The sequence below is a fragment of the Sebastes umbrosus genome, chromosome 19 (genome assembly GCF_015220745.1).
Source record: "Sebastes umbrosus isolate fSebUmb1 chromosome 19, fSebUmb1.pri, whole genome shotgun sequence".
Classification (NCBI taxonomy): Eukaryota; Metazoa; Chordata; class Actinopteri; order Perciformes; family Sebastidae; genus Sebastes; species Sebastes umbrosus.
In genome coordinates this window covers 24999876-25017800 of record NC_051287.1, presented here as the reverse complement: position 1 = coordinate 25017800, position 17925 = coordinate 24999876, and the positions used below count along the sequence as shown (strand labels likewise).

General features: G+C 42.5%; 1 protein-coding gene across 3 annotated transcripts in view; it reads right to left on the bottom strand.

Annotated features, from left to right (window-relative positions):
- The window catches only part of LOC119477874 (zinc finger and BTB domain-containing protein 7C), a 25233-nt gene extending 7308 nt beyond the window's left edge, over positions 1–17925 (bottom strand). The window contains exon 1 of one of the 3 annotated variants that reach the window (XM_037752076.1): positions 17790–17925. The gene's annotated coding sequence lies outside the window, so the exon portion shown is untranslated. Of the gene's footprint in view, positions 1–3937; positions 4370–10304; positions 10416–17789 lie in introns of those variants that run through there. The other 2 variants (XM_037752077.1, XM_037752075.1) reach the window with 2 other exon arrangements.

Genomic DNA, 17925 nt, shown 5'->3' with positions numbered 1-17925 from the left:
GTAACAGCCTGCCAAGGCAAACAATAGTGCAGAGCTTGGAACAACAGTGAGTGGATAAGAGGGAGAGAGAGAGAGAGAGAGAGAGAGAGAAAGAGAGTCTGACTGGGAGGGCTCGGCGAACCCACTGTCATTCGTTTTGCTCCTGACCCATCCCACCCACTCCTGGAACTATGAGACACGTGTTGCTGTTGCTGTTTGTTCGCCTGGTGCCCCGGCGAGCACCACTCCCCTCCCGTTCCCACTGTTTGCCTGCCACCAGCTAGCACTAGCTCTTAGCGGCCGGCCCCTAATTACAATGTGGAGAGGATCTAAGGAGGATGTGCCACATAGACAGGGAGGGGAGGAGGGCACCGCGTTCCCACCGCAAGGTCCTGGAGCGACATTTCATCAGCCCTTCAACAGCCTTAACCCTTTACACCTCCCCCCCCCCCCCCCCCCCCCCCCCCCCCCCCCCCCCCCCTTCACCCCCCCCCCCCCCCCATCAGGGCAGCCAGGGTGTGGACGCCTTGTGAAAGGACTCTGATAATTACTGTTTAAATCATTTGGCTCTTTACTCTTCCAGTAAAGTCATGGAAGGAAACTTTTTCTTCATTGATTAAAAAGTCAATTTTTGAATAAGTAATAGGGCTCTCAAAGTTAACGCGATAATAACGCGTCAACTCAAACTTGTTTTAACGCCACTAATTTCTTTAACGCATTAACGCAACTTGAGATTTTTTAGGTTGTAGCGGGCTCAGTTTTAATGTCATGTCATAACCATGTCACACTAGCATGTTGGGAAGGAGGATCAATAACGCTCCAAACTTACACGAAATTTGGTGAGTGGGTTTGCAGCACCTGAGGGACAATATTTGTCATTGTTTTGTGTTGTTAATTTATTTCCAATAATAAATATATACATACATGTTGATAAGAGTATTAAATACTTAACAAATCTCCCTTTAAGGTACATTTTGAAGAGATAAAAATATGTTTGATTAATTTGCGGTTAATCATTTGAATCGATTGGCAGCCCCAATAAATAGTGAAAGTCATGTTTTGTTGCTGTAGCTACATATTTCCGTTTAGCATCACTGAATGAATTTACTTATTTCAGTTCCATGCGTGAAAACTATTCATACGGAGCTCAGTATCAGCTCAATTATTAAACTGACCTCTAATGGACGGTCTGTCTGTCTCTGTTTCCGCCCGCCTGTACCGGCCACGTCTCCTCTCATGCCTCACTTAGTCACCAACACTTTCAACTCAGCACTCCCACCCCAAATTATGTGTCACCTCCATTCAGTGTCGTCTTTCTCCCGAGAACTTCATCTGCTTTCCCGGGCTCTGACCACCACCACCACCTCTTCTTCCTAATCATTCTCCTCTTCCTCCTCTCCTCCTCCTCCTCCTCCTCCTCTCCCCATCCCTGTATCATCATTATGCCCAGAGTCGAGCGGCTAACTTGTCCCCAGCCCTGACCGCTCAGGCCACAAATCAGCAGCTAATGTCCATCTCAACCCTTGTCACGGGCAGACACTCATTTGGCCTGTAAGCTACAACACCCAAAGCCTAGTTTATCCCTGTCAGGCCCGGCGCATCCACCTGACCCACATGCTAAATCACCAGCAGCCAAAGTTTACCCCTGTCACCAACTGCCCATAGCAAACACCTGCTAAACAACTGTCACACACGGACAATTGCACAGCCAATCATTTACAGTATTGACAGCCAAAATCCACCGCCCTTATTAGGAGAAGACATTCATTTGACCTACTGTGTGAGCGAGTCCATTATCACCAGTAACACACCAGTGCACCTGTTTCTCCTGGAGACACCTCCCTTGGTTGGAGTTTTAAATGACAATTGTCTGGAGCCTATAGGCCGCATAGGGGTTTTAAATTCTCCTAAATCTTAATTGCTGTCAACTCGAGCAGGCGAACAGTATATAATACCAGTTACACAAAATGTTTTTATCTTTACAATAATGATGAAATGTCAGGGGCCTAATTTGAGCATTTAACCGCACAACTTTTGCTTAAAAGTTGCTTGAAACTTATTTGTGGGAAGTTTACACAGAGTTTGGTGCACATTTATCCCACAATTAAACAAATGTTGTTGAAGACTGTGCTGTCATTTCACATTATTAATGTAAGTGCAGACTGACTTATATTATTTAGCATTTTTGGTAGAAAGATCAGCCTGCAAGTTCAACACATTTCCTAAAATCTAGCACATTAACTTCACTTTAAATAACAGAGATTTATGTATGTAGTATATATGTGATTTATGTAGGTATACCAATAAATTCATTATTAGATATTCAGCAAATAATCAGCAATTTCTTCCTTTAATTACAACTTAGTTTGTATTTATTAGATGTGTGATAGAAATATTTGAAAAAAACACTGAGTCTGGTCTTAAGAGATCTGGAGGCCAATTTAGGTCGCTCGGCTCCTTAAAGAGCACGTTTGCACTAAGTGTCATCTCTGGAGCCTTCAGGGGGGCCCACAGCTACACACCATTATCTCTCTCACCCCCCAAAGTAAACAAAAGTTTTCGGGTTTGCTGCTGAATATCGGGTTAAGTGATTAAGATTGTTGCTTCTAGATTATTTGCCACCTAACGGACAAGTCATATTTTTATTCTACATCACCTTATGTTTCTCTGCGTCTTTGTTTGACCCCCCCAAATGAACAGAAGAACTCCAGAATAGTACAATATAAAATGAAAAATATATTTTTTTTGAAGCAGGGATATTATTGCAGTTTTATAATTAAGCCTTGGTCAAAACGTATCCTTCGTTTCTATTTTTCTGATATTCAAAAATGAGTCCATGAATTACAATAACATTTTGAAAATGATTTAAAAAAAAAAAAAAAAAAAAGGTCTGTGAACAAAAGTGAAAAAGCGTTTATTACACACTGGCAGGTGCAGGTTAAAAACTGACTGCAGCTAATGAGATATAATCAGAGTTACAATGTGTGATTAAAGCAAACCAGTAATTGGTATGACATTGATCTCTAATGAATTTCCTGTCACAGTTTGTGAGCCTGTTGAGTAGGTGTTTAACTGCAGGTAATCTTTTAAAGTGATTTAATAAATGTTCCTGTATCTGACACACATGAAGTATACCTTTTATTTTACATTTTATACGCAGATGAATTGCCTGTATTTCATTTTGTTTCCGTCATTTTTAACAGTTGTTTTAATTCAGCGAGCACAGACAAATCTTAATACGTGAACGACAAACAACTGGTAAACAATTTTAAACTGTGATACTAGTCGTGGCGTTTTCTAACTACATGAGGTAAGAGGTCTATAAGCTGGCTGACAACAAGCTTGTTGTAAACAGTAATTTACAGCTCAGCCTCAAATCCATAACATGTTTTTATTTTGTCCCCACTCACAAACATCCCCTTTTATCTTTATGAATTACCTGAGTGTTTATTTTGGATTTAAAGGAGAATGTCATATAGATATGGAATATCTAAAAAAAAAAAAGTGCAATGTGTAATTACCGTTGGAGACAAAACACATACTTAAGTCCACTTAAACTACTATGTTTGACATTTCCAAGACGTGCTGTGATGCTATAAACGCTCGGCGCTATTTCCAGAATCTTTACGGCACAATATTTACACTACAGCCTAAATAATTACACGAGTCATTAAGTGACTTTATTGACCTGTTTGCACCTCGTCAGGCCTTTATGATGTAGAGCGGAGAGGCTACAGCACTCGTATAAACACTCTTTAAAGACACGTGTGCTCACTGTAACACAAGTGCGAGCTTGTTCACACGCGTACGCACTCAGAAACAATGTGACAAATTATTACGGACACAGACACACACACCCATGTGCACACTCCACAAAAAACTCTGGCTTCCACATAAATTCACACATGTCTTGATACGTTTCCCCGGCATTCCTCAGCTTTCGGCACCCATCACCTACCGTGCGCCTTCAGTTTCTCGATTCGCCTCACGTGTCTTTATATTTCCAGACTACTAAGAGGCTCTGTTGCTCCTTGCTTGACCTCTCAGCATTGCCCTTTTTTAATTGAAACACAGCTGCCTTTCTCTTTGCCAGTCTGTCAATCAGTCAGCCCGGGCAGTCAGTCCATTCACAAGCTCCCCACACCGGCCACGGATGCCCATTCACAAAAAACACATAAAAAAACACCCGAGGAGGAATATCCAATGAAGAGAAGCAAAAAAAAAGCAGCGCACACAGAGGAGAGCAGAGTGTGATTCTTGGGTCTGTCTGTGTAGCAGAGTGGCTAGTGTGGAGTTAAGAGTCAGGCTCACTGTTGTGTGTGGCTCATGTAGGACGAGCGAGAGAGTGAGAGGAAGGGAGGGAGGGCAGCAGCACACTGCGCTGTGCGGAGATGTCGCACCACTAGTTTTTATAGCAGGGTGGGTAGCTGGAAGATAATAATACCCCATCCTCCTCCACAACACAAGTTTAAGCGCACTGTGTAATAAGCCCATGGCGCAGACACCCTCTGATTTAGGTCAGACAAAATGAATTTTTAGTTGTGTTAGAGTGGATTTTTTTTTGGTATAAAGGGACCGGGGCGAAGAAACTCGAAAGGGGTTGTTTGGGGAGACGGAGGGAGGGTAAAAAAAAAAGGAAAAGAGAAAGAGAGAGAAAAGTTGGAGAACTATTTTGTGCACCTCTCTTGGTTAGTCTCAAGCTGAGATGATGAGATGGACTAAAAGTAGTCACGCAGAAGCAGCTGCGACTTAAAGCCAGTTAGTTTCAGTTTTACACCTGTTTAAAATGGACTCCTGCTGTTCTCTCTTAAAGAAAAGTGAATCCTATACTAACATTTAACAAGCTCTTTGAGACCTTCATACAACGTGGGGATTAAAGACAGACAACGAGGTGCTCGTACGGGCAAGTGTAGCCCCCATAAATGCTCTGTCACAACAGACTAATTACTGAAAACACATTAACACACTTTGGCGGGAGGCACCCTGCATTCAGAGCCCTATAAAACTGTCTGATTCAGTCAAAAAGGAAATATTACTTAAAAGCAGACAACATCTGAGACAGAATTGAACCACAAAAGGCTGAAAAATACCACAAGCGACCGCCTGTGTGCAGACCTATTTTCCTTTTTGTTGAAACGTTTCAAAAACCAGGTTGAAGAGAGCAGAAGGCCACCGTTTGGATTCCTGTTTTGAGTCAGAAAGCCGCCCGAAGCGGGGTAACAGTTGGTGAGCGCACCACCACCACCTCTATCTGGAGGAGGTGGAGGAAGTTTATGCAGAAAGGTGTAGAACTTCAGTGTCGAAGGAGGAAGCCTGTTTAGCGGGTGTTTGAGGAGATATTCAACATAAAGAAAATGTATAAAGAGCTGTAACAAGTTCATGGCAACAAAAACCTAAAGGCACTTCCTCAGGGTGTGTGTTTATGACACAGCAAGAAACAGAGAAAGAGTGTTTCCTTTTCTTTCGCAGACAGGCCAAATGTTATGACATAGCACATTCACAAGATCTGAAACAGCCATTGGGCTTTTTCCTGTATGACATAGTTAAACCACGCCTTTGTAATATTTATTCATTTCTCTCAATTAAGTTTGGTTACAACAGAAAGGCATCACTGCCTGGGTGATAATATATTTAAATGAACAGTGTGTGGGATCTGGCGGTATCTAGCGATGAGGTTGAAATTGCAAGCGTGTAGAAGAGCTACGGTGACTGATGGGAAAACGTGAATGGCCCTCTCTAGAGCCAGTTGTTGTCAGAGTAACGTAGGTCATTTGGAGCAGAGCCAGTGTGTAGAGTGCTTGTGTATGTGGGAAGTGAGTGGTGAAGCGAGAGAGAGAGAGAGCGGCGGCGGGAGCGAGTAACGTTATCGGCTCCAGCCCAAGCCGTTCTGGGCTGCTGTAGAAACATGGTGGTGCAATATGGCGGTGCAACACAGTGGTGCAATATGGCGGACTCTGTGAAGAGGACCCGCTCCCTATGTAGATATACACGGCTCATTCTAAGCTAACGAAAACACGATTCATATTTTCAGGTGATTATACACTAAAGAAAACAAAGTTCTTAATATTATATTCCATCTCTGCCAATAGATTTCCCCTAGTTATTACACCCTGGTCCCTTTTAAAGAGGACTGCATTTTGTCTGACAGACCTAAAAACGAAACTGTGGTGCAGATAATAAATCTAAATTTAATAAAAGAACGAATCCCAGCAGTTTCTCTCATTCATAAAGGTAGAATATGCAGTGAGCCATTGTTATCATAGTGGTTACTGGACCTTCAAATCTGCTAAAATATGTCTAACCATCCATAAATCATAACCGACAATCAGACCGTGAAAGCAGTCAAATTGTGTCGAGTTAACCTCCACAAACAAGTAGACATCAGAGTGTACATCAGACTGCTATGCCCACTTCCCTTTGGGGAAAACATGGACTAAAGCAAACCGCAGCCCATGCCCTGGTGGTTTACACTGTTTTGTACAGGGGTGAGAGCTGAGGCCAGCTCACATTGGCATCTAGTATATATAAACAGGGTTAGCCACTAACTGCTAGCAGGCCAGCCAGACGGCCAGAAAAACAACATTTGCCATCTTATAAGATCGGCTATCTATTCTAAACGCGCCGCTGCCGTCATAGCAGCACACTCTAAGTGGTACCTGTGTGGACTGCTTTGTTCTGAACTCTGTACAACTGCAGGCTGTTGTACTGCAAACTGCCGTGATAGACACAAACCAGTTGGTGCAGACATGCGTACATGTGTAAAACACACTGACTTGCTCTGCAGCTCATTGGGAGGTGTAAATTCATACGCGTTTCGGCCTTATTACAATGCGTACACAGTATAGCGTGGCTAAAAGGCAGATTTACACCGTGGTTATGAATGCAACAGTTTTATATACTGTAATACAAGCATAAAATCAGTTATTATATTGTCTAATGAGAAAGAAAAATGATCAGTTCTGTGTTTTATATTTCTTTATTACACGGCTCTGTTGAATACTCAATTCCAATTGGTCAATCCCGGCGGTCTGTTATTTCTTTATAACATACTTTTGCTATGTATAACAGACCGTTATATTTACAATAACAAGCTCTGATGTCGGACTATGGCGGACCATTTTTGCGTCAAATTAATGACGCAAAAATCGTCAAATCATCAAATGAACGTACAGCTAGCGGGTCATTGTTGTGAAATAAAACCACTTCAGGGCGATGCAAGCTTCGCGGGTCGGGGTCCACCACATCGCCCTGTCGGGGTTTATTTCACAACAATGATCGGCTCGCTGTACATTATCTCTTACATAATCATCAGGCTAAATATTATTCACTTTCCCCCCAACCGTCCTTCGCGAGTGTCAACGCTGTTACACACAGCGTTACACACTAGCAGCGTTTAATTCGTACTTCAACATATTTTTTTGAACTGTTGTTTTTGTCATGAATACTTTTGCTAAAAAAAGCAACATCATTTTTTTCCTGGAACGAAGTTGATTTTCTGAGTGTTCACATTGTGGATAAAGGTCTCAACCAATCACGTTGTGCAGAACGGGTTGAGTTGCGCCGATATTTATGAAATAACAACACAAAGGCTCCAAATAAAGCAAACTTTATTACTCCTTTCAACCTTGACAAAGGCAGCGCAGACCAGATCCACTCCTTCCTTTCTTACCTATCACAATAAAAGCCCTAGACATATAATATTTGCATGTGAGTATTTTGCGTTTTCATGTTGTTTATTATACCCCCGCGACAACGTAGTATATAGCGTATATAGCGCTCCGCGTGTACTTTCCGGAGCAGAACTCGGAAACTATTAAATCTAGGAACTTCAAATTTGGTATGATGGTTGGCAGTGTGGTCTAGTTGTGCCTTTTGGGGTTAAGAAGTCCAGGGTGACCAAATCTTTTGAAATTTTTGCCAAAAAAAAAAATTTTTTTCCACTTCAATTTCATTTCCGGAGTAGAACTCGTTCCATTAGTTCCAAAAGGGCAAAGCCTTTGGCCCTACTTAAGTAGGGGTCAAGCAGTGAGCGGGGGGGTATGTGAGCCATGCTCACTTTTGCCTTGTTTGTCACACCCCCGATGTGTAAAGGCCTGTGGGATACACCAACACGTGGTGAGTCTTCGCTTCAGTCTGAGTCAGGCCGAGGGACAACAGTTGAAAATGGGCTTTTCGGCTAACACTGGCACATTTACAGTGATGTTAATCAATGTGCATTGTCCCTGAGAATAAAAAAAGACAGTGACAAAACACAAGGACTCAAGGGGGGCTGAGCGAGAGTCATCTGCTTTGTCTGTCTGGCATCTCAACATACCTGTTTACTGCCACCTGCTGCGCCCAGCAGGATTCACGTACCAGGGCACCAGATTGGCACTTTGGAGGGGGGGATGGGGTGTGAAGCATCATTACATGAAGTTGATATCATGGAGACTTTGATGCTGTACAATATCACAAACACTGTGACATCTCTGAGAAGACTAAGAATACAGACTGTATTGTAGCAGCAATACAGCCACATACCATGAAACACGAATTTGTCACTTTGTTCCTTGAAGACCTTAAAACCTACTAGCCCTGAATACTGATCACTTAATGCTGTTAATATTATCAGTCATAGAACATTTTTAACAAAAAAGGTTTTCCCTTCACTACTTATAGGGATGCACCGATACCACTTTTTTTCAGACTAAGTACAAGTACTTATATTTGGGTACTCGCCGATACCAAGTACCGATACGAGTACTTCTCTGTGCCAAAAGACCCTCGTTAACAGCCAGCTGGAGGGTGTGAGCGACACACGGCAGGCTGGGGAGACCTGCATACGAGGCGGTGCGCCGCGACCGGCTCTAGGTCGGCTTGGAAAGGCTCGGGGCGAAGGTGGCTCGTGGCCGCAGCTTTACAGCGCTCCCCGCCTGTACCTCGCCGCACCGTGACGGTGTTCCCTGCTCCCGGTGCGACTGTCGACCGGGGCGGACTGTCCTCAGTGCGCCCCAACCGCGTAGTGCCGCGACCCACGTGAAAGGCGCCAGAGGTCTGTGACGTTGTCGGCAACCCACCCGACCCGTCTTGAAACACGGACTTAGGAGTCTAACGCACGCGCGAGTCAGAGGGTGCAAGCAAAACCCAGTGGCGCAATGAATGTGAGGGCCGGCGTGCCGGCTGAGGTGGGATCCCGGCCCAGCGGAGTCGGGCGCACCACCGGCCTGTTTCGCTCGCACCGTTGGGAGGTGGAGACTGAGGACCCGAAAGATGGTGACGAGAGGTTAATGTCGCGCTGCTGTAAAGTTGTATCGGAGCCGTTTTGCGAGTACGAGTACGAGTACATGAGCACAGTATCGGACAGGATAGTGCATCCCTAACTACTTACTCTAAGAAGGGGGGAAGCAATAATTGTATAATTTGGGGAGAATGGACGCTTTCCTCCCCAAAAAGAACGACAGCATCAGTTGTTTCGTTTCCCCAAAATGATGTTTACACTCAAGTGACAAAGCCCCGTAGTGGCCGTAATAATTATGACTCTAGTCTGTCTGGTGACTTGTTATAGAGCGACAAAGTCTGCGTCCGTAGGAGGTTAGGCTACTCTATCAACTAAACAAAATAAATCACCATGAGATCTTTCCTAAGCAATAAGGCTGAACAGCTGTCTGACACTATTTGAAAAAGAGTCCGATGGCGTCAGATGAAAACCAATAAAAAAACAGGTGGGGATAACATACGTAACTATTCCATTAAATGATCAGGGTGCACTCAACCACTAAAGACAGATTAATTGCCATTTAGTCGCTGCCCGGAAATCGGTGCAACAAGAACATGCATAATATGCTGCCAGAACGGCCAGTTCCTGTTCACGTACGCTTCACAGGTTCACTATTTACCGAGAGGTAGACTATTAAAGGAGGCAGACTATTAAATTAGCAAAGTAATCAAACGCCGACAGACTTAGCCGATCGCCGATGGCAAAAAAAAAGCGTGTAAAAAGAGTTGAGGGAAATACTTCTCAGACCTTCCCTGGATTAATAACTGTAGAGACAGACAAGCACAACCAGCCCGACTTGTGCCCTTTACCCTAGTGTGTCGGAGCCCAGGTGTGGCCTGGTGTGGGAGAGAAGCAGGAAAGGGAGGCAATCATCCCCCGAACAGTCCAGAGATAGAGCATCGCAGCAGCCTCCGCAGGTCTACACCCCCCTGTCTCCAGTCCAAGGACGGAGACACACAGGCGCGATGTTGCTTTAAACACAAAAGGGAGGCAGGCGTGTGTGAAAACCTACCGTACGCTCGCTCAATCACAGAGACACGCACCTATCAGTCAGGTCATTAGAGCTCACCTTGGAGCATGCCATTCGGGTGAGCGAGGTGAGGGCGTTTCCTCTCTGCTGACCTGTCTGTCTCTGCTTTAACTTTCTCTTGTTTTGTCTTTTTCAAACCTCCTAATCGGCATCGGAAGCTTTGCCAGAAGGGGAGGTAAAGTACACAAGCTGCATATTTAGAGGCAGAGAAGGAGTTACAGTGTTTCACAGGTGGCTGTAGTTTCATTGTATGAACTCGCTGCTGTGTGAGAGGATAACTTGAATGTCTGTGACAGACAAAATAGAAGTATTCTTTGTGTTGTATATATGAAAATGCATTCTGGATCGGAAACTGCAAACAAAAACGTACAAGGAGTCAAATCTCCTCAACCACCGCTTTTTACTTTGCTGCTTCTGAATGTATTTCAGTGTTGTGTTGCGTTCATTTGATTTGCTTGGTGTGAATATTTGTGTGTGTGTGTGTGTGTGTGTTTGGGAGGGTCGTGGGGTGAATGAGGACAACTCCTTATGGTGATAACGAGAAGGAGGCCAGCCTTGGCGGGACAGCCTCTGTCTGCCCTCAGGTAGTGTGTGTGTGTGTGCATGTTTGTGTGTGTGTGCGCATGTGTGTGTCAGCAGGAGAGCCCTCGGGCACTCTGGCACCTCCTAATTAAAACCAGTCAGGCTGCAGGGCAGGGGAGACAGATGCCTGTCATGACACACACACACACACACACACACACACACACACACACACACATGCACAAGGTTGGCGGACCACATTCAACCACATGCACACTCACAAATACACATATGATGCGTAGGTCAGCTATTTTTGGACTCATCCCACCCACTCAGGTATCACACAGGTAACTAATCTGTGTCTGACCTAAAAGAGAAAGTGGTGAAATCAACAGCAGGTCATGTTAATAATAAGGCCGCTAATAATCCAGGACAAAGAAAATGTTGTTAGCTGCGAGTGAATCCATTCCTCATTTTCAGTGGTTAGCCCTTAGGTTAAAAACAAATTTGGCTAATTTGGGTTAAAAAAAATCAGTCAATGAACTTTCTTTAGTTTTTCACCTGCTGGAGTATGACCAACTATAGTTCACCAGTGACACAAGCGCGCCTCACACTCCCTCACATGCAGTCGTGACCCGTTGTAGCCTCCAGATTGACACATCTCTCTTCCTCCCCGGCACAGAATGAGACATAATTGTGCTGAATGTCTGTTACCTGCCGAGTCTGTCACATTTTATCTCTGTTCCCCCATGTATGGCCCAGAGCTGCAGGCGACCACATATAGTACTTAGCAGGCTAACTGCTGTTTGTCTGGGGTGGGTGGGTGGATCAAGGCATGCTGCTCTCCTTTCTCTCCCAGTGATTAGATAGCATAAGCAGGCCAGCTAGCCTAACCCACACACTCATGTCTCTAAAAACTGCCATCCAGCCCCGCTTTCTCTCTCGCTGCCTCTCACACACAGGTGGGTGGACCCACTTATTCAACCCAGATCTTTCTTTTAGACATTATGAAATCGTGCTCTTTTTTTCCCCCCTCCCTTTCTTCTTTTCTTCATCCAACTCCCTGATGTTTCCTGCAGATCTGTTCTAGTAAAGCACAGCTTTAATTTCTCTAATTTACTAGACGATAATTTTGCCTGATTGCCGAGCTGAGAAATGTGTCTCTTTGCACTTGTCACTCGGCTGAGGTTTGGTGGGTTGCCAGTGGTTACAAGAGGCCTATTTTCTATTATCTAGGTAACATTCAGGAAACACCCACAATTTCTATGTAAAACGCTTCATTGCACAAGCACAATACAAACTGTGGCCGCACACTGACATTTCAGACTTTGAAATGTATGACAAATAAATATTTCTCTGACGACTTTTACCCCTGAATACAAAAACCCACTACAAGAGACATTTTCCACTGTGATTTAGTAAAGATAATGCTAATGTAAGTTCTACAGTGTTACAAGGAATTAATTGAATAAAAGGTTAAATGAAATTGTTAAAGTAATTCATGAACTCTCAGCAGCTGCTGGTGTGTTGCAATTAAGACTTTAAATTAAATTTAAAATATTAGATCTGTCTAAGTTAACGCGATAATAAGGCGTTAACACAAATTTGTTTTAATGACACTAATTTTGCCACTAAAAACGCAACTTGCGATTTTTAGGTTGTAGCGGGCTGAGTTTCAAAGCTAGAGTGAAAATATTGTCATCATATGAAACTAGAAAAACCTAAAGAATCCATTAATACCAACCATGTCATACCATCTTGTCGCCAAGGAGGTTAAATTACGCTCCAAACTTACCCTAAATTTTGGCAAGGGAAAACCGTCATGGCCATTTTCAAAGGAGTTCCTTGACCTCTGACCTCCAGATATGTGAATGTAAATGGGTTCTATGGGTACCCACTAGTCTCCCCTTTACAGACATGCCCACTTTATGATAATCACATGCAGTTTGGGGCAAGTCATAGTCAAGTCAGCACACTGACACACTGACAGCTGTTGTTGCCTGTTGGGCTGCAGTTTGCCATGTTATGATTTGAGCATATATTTTTTATGCTAAATGCAGTACCTGTGAGGGTTTCTGGACAATATCTGTCATTGTTTTGTGTTGTTAGTTGATTTCCAATAATAAATATATACATATATTTGCATAAAGCAGCATATTTGCCCACTCTCATGTTGATAAGAGTATTAAATACTTGACAAATCTCCCTTTGAGGTACATTTTGAGCAGATAAAAAATGTGATTAATTTGCGATAAATTGCGATTAACTATTTATATTGATTGACAGCCCTAAAAAGTCTACCTCAAAACTAATGTTATAAACTGATGCAAATAAGTCATACTCGCAGGGATTTGTATGCAAATCAATAATAATATAAACACATTTCTAATATTACAAAAGGCATGCTCCAGTTTAGAGCTGTCAACTATTAAATTAATCGCCCACTATTTTGATAATCGATTAAACGGTTTGAGTAATTTTTTTAAGAAAAAAGACAAAATTCTCTGATCCCAGCTTCTTAAATATGAATATTTTCTGGTTTCTTTCCTCCTCTACGACAGATAACTGAATATCTTTGAGTTGTGGAGACATTTGAGGACGTCATCTTAGGCTTTGGGAAACACCCGACCAACATTTTTCATGATGTCATGACATTTAATACACCAAACAACTAATCAATTAATTGAGAAAATAATAGACTGATTAATCGACAATTAAAATAATCGTTAGTTGCAGCCCTACTGTAGTTTCTCATAACTGCTAAAGAGTTCATTTGGGGCTCCCAGGTGACGTAGCTGTTAAAGTATGTGAATGTTATCGGCCACTTTGTTAAATAAAAAATACTAAAACGTGATAAAAAGCAGCAGCAGGAACAGAGAGAGGGAAAAAAAAGAGGAGAATGGTGGAAATGGAGAAATTGCAAACGGAAAGAAAGAATATTGCTTGAAAAGCAGAGAGGCTGCGATCGAGCCGACCTCTGGGAGTGCGAGTGCCTGTCTCCCTGGCTGCTTTGTCGTTTGAGCCAGGCAGGCGATGTGTTTCGTGAGGAACGCAAAAGTACACAAATCCCACAGAAGGAGCTTTTTTGGCAGGGCTCGGGCCTCCCACCCACGGCAGCCTCTTCAAGCCTCCTCCCATCCTCTATTCATCTGTGAGGGGCGGCTTACTCACCCAGCCCAACTCCACACACACACACACACACACACACACACACACACACACACAACAAAACCTGGACCTCGATCCTACGGAGGAGGGCCGACACGCACACACAAACAGCTACTCGGCCGTTGTATACATACAAACTCACACGTGTGCATTAACCTGAACTTTAGCAGGGTGTTTGAGGGGAGCCGACTGGATGTTTTTGGCATAGATAAGATTGTGTCTTGGATTGATTAACACTGATTTAACACAACTATGACAAGTTGACATCTGTGTCATAGGAGGTTAAATCAGATTGTGAATCCCGTGTAAATGCTGTTACATGGGCATGCCCACACGCTGTCAGGTGGATAGAAGGCGTGTGGACTCATTCACTCTGTCAGCCTCATAATGACCACATTGTTTCGTTTTGCAATTATGAAGCTAAACGTCCTCATTCGCTCAACACATTCATCCAAGGCTGTTAAGTTGCTCAATCATGTACTTTTGCGCTTTCACACATGTTTACACACACTATAGGACGGTGGTTACCAACCTGCGGTACGGGCCTCCCTTAGGGGGGCGCCAAAGATTTGTGTGAAAGGTTGTGCCAGGATTTGTCTGCTCTGAGGTTGTCAAAATACGATTTGCTCATGTACAACTAAAATCATAATAATAACACTTACTGGATAATTTATACAACAGTCTGTATATGAAACGAAAAAGATATGTTATTTTGCTACCTAGTAGCAAAATCTAACGACATATTCTGCTTCAATCCATATTTGTTGGCGTTTAGCCTTTCAAAAACAACATTTCCCTGCGGTCAAAAAGCTATTTCCTCTCCACAACACAGGGAGGCATGCACCTGTATTAACGTAGCGGTCTATCAGCAATCTAACAGCACCATAAATTACATGTATTTAACCACAATAACAGAAACATCTATTATAGTAAATGAATTAAGTTATGTTATGTATCTGCATTTACTTGGCAAATCCATCAAGGAGTCATCACTTTTATCATTGTTGACGAAAACGATGAGTTCTATACATTACAAAAAGTCGATTTAAAAGAAAAGAGTTGCTCATTTAATACACTGAATCACTTTGTTCAAATTAAGGATTTTGTTCGAGGATTTGTAAAAAAGTTTTAGGGTGATGACGCCGGCGGGGCTCAGCTTTTCTTAGATACAAGTAAAAGGCTTCAAGGAAAATAGGTTGGGAACAACTGCTGTAGGATGCATTTTTGTTAAAATACAAGTCCAGTTCCTTTATATCAAATATTTGCTTATCATATACAGTATATCCAACCCTACAAAATGATGTTCCCATACAACTAAACCGCATTCTCAATTACCTTTCAAGGGGTCACAATTTTTAGCACATGGTTAACGTTGTAAATTGAAACAAAACAAAACAAAAATGCAGCAAAACTACTTTGTTATGTTTAGGCAACGTAACTACTTGGTTAGGTTTAGGCAGTGTAACTACTTGGTTACAGTAGGTTTAGTAAAAAATCATGGTTTGGCTTAAAATGACTACGACATTGAAACTATACAACCCAACGCAACAAAAGTACTTGGTTAGATTGAGGTACTTGGTTAAGATTAGTAAAAAAACATTGTTTGGCTTAAAATAAGTATGTTTGTATTTGTAATGCGTCAAAAACAAAACAAAATCTACGACAAAATATATTTTTCCCTCAAGGCGTAATTCACAATGCAGTTTCATAGCATGGGAACGTGATTTTTTTTTAGGAGACAGGGCTGTTATACTATAGTTGAGATTGTACAAACATAAATGAAATGTGCCTCAGGTAATGTTTGTACAACGACCCGATGTAACAAAAGACCTGCGAGAATCAGGTTCAATTGAGTTAATCCTGTAGAGTGATAGAGGCATGTGGGTGTGTGACTAGAGTAGGTGGTAGTGTCTACTAGACTTTATCCTCATCTAACCGCCACTGTGACAGGAAGAGAGCTCTATAGGTTTCTGCTTGTGTTTGTTTTTTTCAATAGTGATGAAGGCTGATAAAGGGTTCAAGCTGAAGCTTGTCTGTTCTATACATGCTCCTTTAGAGTAAGGTTTTTATTTTTAAAAGGAAAGTTTTCATTCAGTTTTGCCTATACATTAGCCTATATACTGTATGAATTATCCACCACTTTAGCCCGTATGAACAACCTGTCACTAGGGGTGTAAGAAAATATTGATTCACTTGAGTAATGCAATATTATATTTTGTGATACTGTATTGATTCTCAAAAACACTATTGATTTTTAATGCTATAGTTTACATGCAAATATGAGTGGCAGCCAGTTGCTCAGTCATTTTGTGTAGTGTTTAAACCCCCAGCTGCTAGATAGCAATGTTGTATTCTATATTCTGACTCTTCCACGCCAACGTAAACTGAGACAGAGGAGTACAGTAAGGGCGCAAAAGTCATTTTAATTTTACTCCGATTATTTTATGCATATGGTGGTCTTTTACAGTTTTACTAAAATTAGATAAAGAAACTCGCAATATATCACCTTGCTTACAGTATCGCAATAATCGCGATATAATGAATCGTAACCCCTGTTTCATGATACGTACTATATCGCCAGATTCTTGCCAATACACGGCCCTACTTGTCACCAATGTGGTTCACCTGCTTAGAAGAATACCTGTGACCTGTCTTTAGACCACAACTGGGAACTGAAATGATTTGTTAATAACTACAGTTAGTTTACATACAAGTTTGAATGTGTAGTCATTGCCAGTTTCTTTGATATTAACCACTAAAGCCCCAAGGCAGTGCCATTCTCACTAACAGCAAAATGTATTCTGATAAGTCTACTAACCATGGAACTATGCAATACCTATATCTGATAGATCAGCCAGTATGGTACATTGTCACCCTTTAATGATACTCTTAAAGGTTACCAGTCACTTGTGATATTTGATGAGGGGGGTCACAGACAGGAAGAGTGAAATAATCTTTGAATGTCACACATCTGCCCCCACATGTGGCGCACAGTGAAGCTGAATCAGAAGTGAAAAATTGATCACTAACTGATTATGAATTTCTCATCTGAGAACGAAAGCGAATTTCAAGATGGATTCCCGGAGGACGGATGTCGTCCCGTTTGTCAGATAGTTTATCACCGCCGTGTCGATTTAAGAGATGTAACATGTATTACATTTAATCTCAGGCAGCTTCTTGATGACAGAATCGTGAGGACGGTGAGGAAAAAAAATGTCATATAGAGATCTAAATCATGCCCAATAAATCATGTAGTTATACGAGCTGCTGCTGTAATAACAAGTAACAGTAAAAAAAATGATATCAGCCTTTCAATCTGTTCCAGCTTTGTCATGCTTTCACTTGCTTCCTCCTCAGTGTCTGGCTGAAGGGGGAGGCTTTCATTGTGAGCACATCTGCTGCAAGACACACACACACACACACACACACACACACACACACACACACACACACACACACACACACACACACACACACACACACACACACACACACACACACACACACACACACACACACACACGAAAGTTTCTGTACAGCATTGAGAAGAGCTGGACATGCTTTTTTCTTTACTGTATGTCCTATTATAAAAAAGTTTGAGACGTGGAGCGATTTGCACCTTCAAATGGGAACACAGGGGAACCTGATTCTACAAAAGGTCAGCCATCCTTTAGTCTGATTCTGGTGCTCAGCGGGAAGCCGACAGCTCTCGCATGCTTTGAAATTTCGCCACAACACAGAAAATATGAACCTCTCATTATGACTTTTTTAAAGATATGCGAAATAGTAGTACAACGAAGAAAAGCGTGAAAGAGACAGTAAGATGTTACTGACCTTTTTAAGAAGAGGAGTTTTGATTTCAGTTCCTCTCCAGCGCACTCTGTCAGGAAACTCAACACTGTCTCGGCTCTGGCAGACTTGTGAAAGTGAGAGCAGGCGAGATAGAGACTCAAATTTGCTCTGAAGGTGT